The 6,000-nt window shown below is 33.5% G+C and overlaps 1 pseudogene; it reads right to left on the minus strand.

Moving 5' to 3' along the window:
* LOC145280296 (uncharacterized) overlaps nt 1-5,522 on the minus strand; it is a 43,891-nt pseudogene extending 38,369 nt beyond the window's left edge.
* Nucleotides 5,523-6,000: the final 478 nt, after the last annotated feature.

The raw sequence follows: 6,000 nt of genomic DNA on the forward strand, positions 1-6,000 counted from the left end.
TCAGTTCCTGAATAAAAAAAAAAAAAATACGTACAATTTTTCTAGTTCCGATACCTACTCTGATGCGTAAAAAGTTCTGATGTTTTCGATTCCCGAAGCCGATCAATCGTCCTAACATTACTTTATATATAAGTTTTTTTTTTATATTATAAACCAAAGCTCGAAAAGTTAGAAATTAATGAATGAAGGTTGTTCAGTTAATTTTTGAATTTGTCGTTTTCCAGTATTTATCAACAGCGTCAAGAATATTTGTGCTTTTATGATATTTCAGACTATTTAAATCCGCCATTTTTGTTTAAATAGATACCTTTAAATTCTCTTGTATAAACACTTTTATTTCATATCTGTGTGCTACGTAAATAAATGGTGCTTTCGTCATAACTTGAAGTTGCATATTTTTATTCGACATTAAATGTTAATCTTTTACGTGCATTTTATTCTGTGGCGTGTTCAGTTTATTTATTACACATGCGTACATATATACACGTTTTATACGTTGTATATATGCTATATAAATGTGTGTGTACGATATATATATTATATATATATATATATATATATCATTTAATTTGGGTAAAACACACGCATATATATATATATATATATATATATATATATATATACATATATATGCAATACATATACCCAATATATATGCAACATATATACATGTGCAATATAGTGCAATATATATGCAAGATGTACTTGTATATACATGTACAAGATATGTTATTTCATTCAATTTGATAAACAAAATAATTCGCTACAAAAAATCTGCTATTTCTGCCTAAAAAGACATCGTCAGGCGACAATAGACCCCCGGTATAATACACACACACACACACACATATATATATAGCGTTGCAGAAGTTCAGATAAATGTACTCTAGAAAGCTCAGTGAGCGGACTCAGACAAAAAATTTGTGGGTTTCATGAGTTTTACTGACAAACGGATCTCTGGTTTCCGTCAGCCATATTTTTTGAAACCTCATGGACTAAAGAATAGCTGGTGAAATTTAGTAAATAATTCATAATCAAAAATGAAGAAATCAGAGTTATTTTTTTGCCTCAATCATCTTCCCCTTTTCCAGCTGTTGATCTTTACCTTTATGTCATTATAAATATATACATATCACGCTCTTAATTATTAAATAATCGATTACTCTATCAGATTTTTTTACTCAACAAAACCAAGAATTATATATATATATGTATGCTGTAAACACAAAGAGATAAGTATCATAATCTTATTTTTTTCATAAAAGAGCTTGGACGAAAGATTCCTGACTTCTCATTGAAACAGTGTTTTTTTTTTTTTTTCTTTTTTTTGCGAGGAAAATGACACTTAGTCAGCGGACGTAATTGTAGACAAGTCACCGATTAGTTATTTCCATAATTTCGTCTCTTTTATGCCACTATTTGTGTAGACAAGTGGGGTATTTTTAAGCGTGTCTTATTTGTTTGTTGTCCTGGATATGACCTTAAACTATATCCAGTGGCGAGGCCCCAGCTTGCGAGCTTTGGGGAGTGTGGAGCCACCCTTTAATTACCATTGCTCCCAGGTCCACTCTTACCCGGAGTGGTAGTACCTGTTAGGGTCTCAACTATGGGTTAAATAGAAACCGACTTGAAAACAACAAACATATTCTATTAAAAAATGTTTCTTCAAAATCTTTGGATTCAGCATTAAATAACTCGAAAAGGGTTGATATGCCGTAAAACAAAAACAACCAACTAACTTATTTGTTTGTGAATATGCTATTTGGTATAAAATAAACAAAATTAAAGATATGCTGATCCCATAAGGTGTTTATGCTTTACGATGTAGAGCATGAAAAGAAGGGGTTTATCCCGAATTTATCCGAATTTTGATTTCTCTCTCTGCCTCTCTCTACTTCTGTTCTCGACAGCTTCGACCAGTCGGTTTAATCGAATCACTAATTCCAAACTTATAGCTACGACGAAAACCGATAACACTATACAGTATAGTTATTTCTTCTGGGACTTTCCAGGACACTGTCGGAACCCTTTATGGAGTTTGCAGACATCCAGAAAGAAATACGTATACAACCCCTCCTTCTGTTTGCCTGCTTTCCAACCACTTACAGTATGGTCGTCTTCAAGTCCAATGTAAACAAGTTCGTTATGAGCCGTCCCCTGAAGTAATCTGATTTACCAAAATTCCACTATTAACGATTACTATGATATTGTCCCGTTGACTACAGTACACTCATTAACTCTTATCCTTGAGTGGCTTCCAGGCCTTGATAAGTGGTGACTCTTTTGTTAAAAAAAAACAAAAAAACTGTCGATTACAACTTACAAGAAAATATTATTGCTTGCCGGCACATTCCAAACTAAAAAAAAAAAAAAAAAAGATCACAATCGTAAATTCTGGTCATATACTGTCACCTGTAAATGCAATATGACATTAGTAAATTTATATAAATTATTTGTTTATAGAAAATACTTATTCTCTTTCGTTAATACTCATTTTCTATTATTATTGGTGAGGTCATTGTAGTTTATATTAATATTCACTCTTGAATATCCTCGATCAGATATAAATACTCTGTAGGCCAGGGCACTTAGCCAGGACTTCATAAGATAGGTAAAAAAATACGACACAACTCTCCGTTCACATTCTGGCAAACTCATCCTTAAGACTGAAGAAGTATCCAGCTCCTGCAACGACACGACTGTAAGGAACAGATTCTGGTCGGAGCAACAGTTCTGAGCATCGTTGAGCGCTTCCCATTGATTATGCCACTGAGCATCCGCTGGTGTTGGTTATATAAGTGATACACCCCAGCCCAGCTGTCAATAAGTGAATCAGCTTACTACAGAAATCCTTGTGACACAGATTTCTTGCAGGTAAATTAAATTTAGACAATTTGGCTGCCCTCGTCACGACAAAATCACAAATTAACGATGGTAACTGTTGGTCACATACACTTAACTATTGTATGGATTATACTATAATTCAGTTCATATAAATTGTTTACAGAAAGGCCTTGTTTTTTACTTTCTTTAATAATTATTCTCTACAAATTATTATCTTTCAGATCAGGCTGTCTAAAGATATCAGCTTTCTGCCTTAAATGAAGCAAACGTTGATATTATTGTTTTTTTTTTTCGTTTCCCTTTGCAAAATTCAATCGTGTTATGCAAAGCAAACAACAACAATTTTCTTTTTTTTTCACATAGGAGTCACTACTTATCAAGGCCCAGAAGCCATTCGAGAATAAGGTTTCAAGAGTGTACAGCAGTCAATGAGACAATATCATAGGAATCGTTAGTAGTGTAAATTTGGTAAATTGGATTACTTAAGGGGAATAACTCATCAAGAACTTGTTTACATTGGACTTGAAGACGACCATATGGTAATCAGCTGGAAAGCAGGCAAACGAAAGACAGTTCCACAGGCGTGCAGTTCTAAGAAAGAAACTTTGTTCATGGAATCTACGTTTAGGTGTAGACACGGATTAAGATGGGAGAAATTGTTGATGGTATTTTCAGCTAGACGAGTGTTTCTCGTGAAATTTTGGCGAGGGGGGAACCATGGATTGGAGCTCAGAGGAGCACTTGGCATGAAAATAACGATAAAGCAGAGACAGGCTCATAACGTCTCTTCTGTGAGAAAGAGGTTGCAGGGAAGAGAAAAGGGCATCCCCCTCACTAAGCTACGAAGTCTATTTTGAACTCTGTCAAGGCAGGATAAGATCTTTCTAGCAGCTCCTGCCCAAATGTGGCAACAATACTCCATCCTTGGACGTACCTGGCTCTTATATAGGTAGAGAATTGCATCATCAGTGAGATATCTACTGGATCGATAGATATTTTCTCTTACGGACATAAAACAGACTTGTGGGGTTTCTCTAGATTTTTGCTTTACTGGCAGTCTAAAATCAACAAATGTTTTTATTTTTTATTGTGTCATTAATACCAGCAATGGAAAATTAAGTTTTAAACAAACAAACTAACAAACAAACGAACAAACAAACAAAAAACACAAGTAAAAGAATTACTTTTAGCAGCGCCAATATAGGCACCATTTTTCCGATTCTGATACCCCGAAAAGTAGCAATGCTTCCAGATTCCGATTTATCGTCGCAACATTAAGATGTACATTGTTATTTATTAGCAGGATGAAGTAACACTACATTGCTCCAGTGCTTCACTCACATAGCACTATCGCTACTTCCCTGAAGACAGACTCATCATTGACCCGCATTGTTTCCAAGGGTATTTTCTCTTAGGATAACTAAAAGAGACAAAGAGAAATTCCGAAGAAATGTTAGACAAGGTCATTTCAAAAACTTCAATGCGCGAATAGGCACAGTGATTCAGCACCATGGAGCTTACATCCAGCAGATTATAAAACTATTTAGCTGTGTTCGCAAAATGCGGGTAGAGGGAAAATAAATAGATAGATGAATAAATAAAACTAAAAATTGTACCACATACGTTTCTGAATTTTTGAGATGAGGATTGATTATTCGTATTATTTGGAATCTTCGGACTACTGTTCTCATCTTCAGTGTCATTTTCACAACGTTTCGGTCGGTGTAACTTCCGACCTTCTTCAAGTCTATCTTGTCGAACTCTGGGATGTTTCTGTCGAACTCAGGAATCATGACGTTATTTCGAACGAAACCTTTTATGTACTTCACGGGGGTAGCATGCTCTTGTTCTCTCAGCCATGACTGGATAGAGGTTATAAGTAATTTGCAATTGTCGCCTACATTGAGAATTGAACGTTCAACCTTCAAGAGAATATCATTTTTACAATTATTTTTTCCAAGTGTCACAAATCCTTGCGTGTAGTAAATAAAAAGTTCCGTTTGAAATTCCGTCCAAATGTTTGTAATATATAGATATTAAATGTTTTTGTAAGATATACACATGAAAAAACAAAAAAACAAAAACAAAACAAAAGTTTCCATTTCAATACAAAATGCTACATTATTGCAAATAGTTTCTTCATTTTGAACTGACCTGTATAACTTGCGAAAAGTGTTTGTTTATGTTTTAATATCAGTTACACGCTTGTTGGTTAGATGACCTTACACAAAGGTTCATAGTATTACTAGAATAATTGACTTTTATTTACGCGAAACAATGCCAATTCGAATGAAGAAATGGATTTGTTTTAGATTTTAACTCTTGCTGCGTATTGGGAATCGATTAACTGTGACGTGTTCGATTTGGATAGAAAAAAAAAGATCAAGCAATTTGTGGATGCAAACATTCGGTCTCTGACATTATTTCTACTATTATATAAAAGTAGGCACGACGAAAAAATGAAAAAAAAATAAATAAACTAAAACAAAAACAAACAAGCAAGTTGTTTTTTAAACGAATTAAAATCTATTAAAATCGATTACCCTTGAGGAACTTTTTTTCCAGAAAGATAAGAGCCTGCATTTCATCATATGAAAAGCAGAATAATATAAAACTTTTTCTACTATTTTTGATAGAATTTTAAATTTTTAATTAAAAAAAATACCATTCACCGTCATCTTTGTATCAATGGATGAACAATTAATATTTTTAAAGGTTTCTGAATCAGTTATTTTTTTTTTGTCTAAATAAGATTTAGGATGGTTTGCTATAAGAATGTTATATAGTTATTATTATTATTATTATTAGACGAAGGTACCACTTGTGCGCGTATGTTACGTGAGTTCTTATTAATAAAGATACGAGTCTTAGTGAGAGTTTGTCTTATTACAAGTTATGTCGTGTAGAGAGAGTTTTATTAAGAGGGATGTTGAAAGACTCAGAGAGAGAGAGAGAGAGATTGTTCATGTTATGAGAGATTATATATTAAAGTTCATTACTTGAGAAGTGTTGATATGTGAAGCTCTTAGAATAATGAGATAGTGTTCATTGTTCAGACATTGTGTAGACATGAGATGTAGATTAACATTGTGGATATGAGATGTCGAGACGTGTATGTAATGACATTTTATAACACAGGCATATAGACATATAATA

This window comes from Euprymna scolopes, chromosome 7, assembly GCF_053919585.1.
Source record: "Euprymna scolopes isolate OS-2025 chromosome 7, ASM5391958v1, whole genome shotgun sequence".
Taxonomy (NCBI): domain Eukaryota; kingdom Metazoa; phylum Mollusca; class Cephalopoda; order Sepiida; family Sepiolidae; genus Euprymna; species Euprymna scolopes.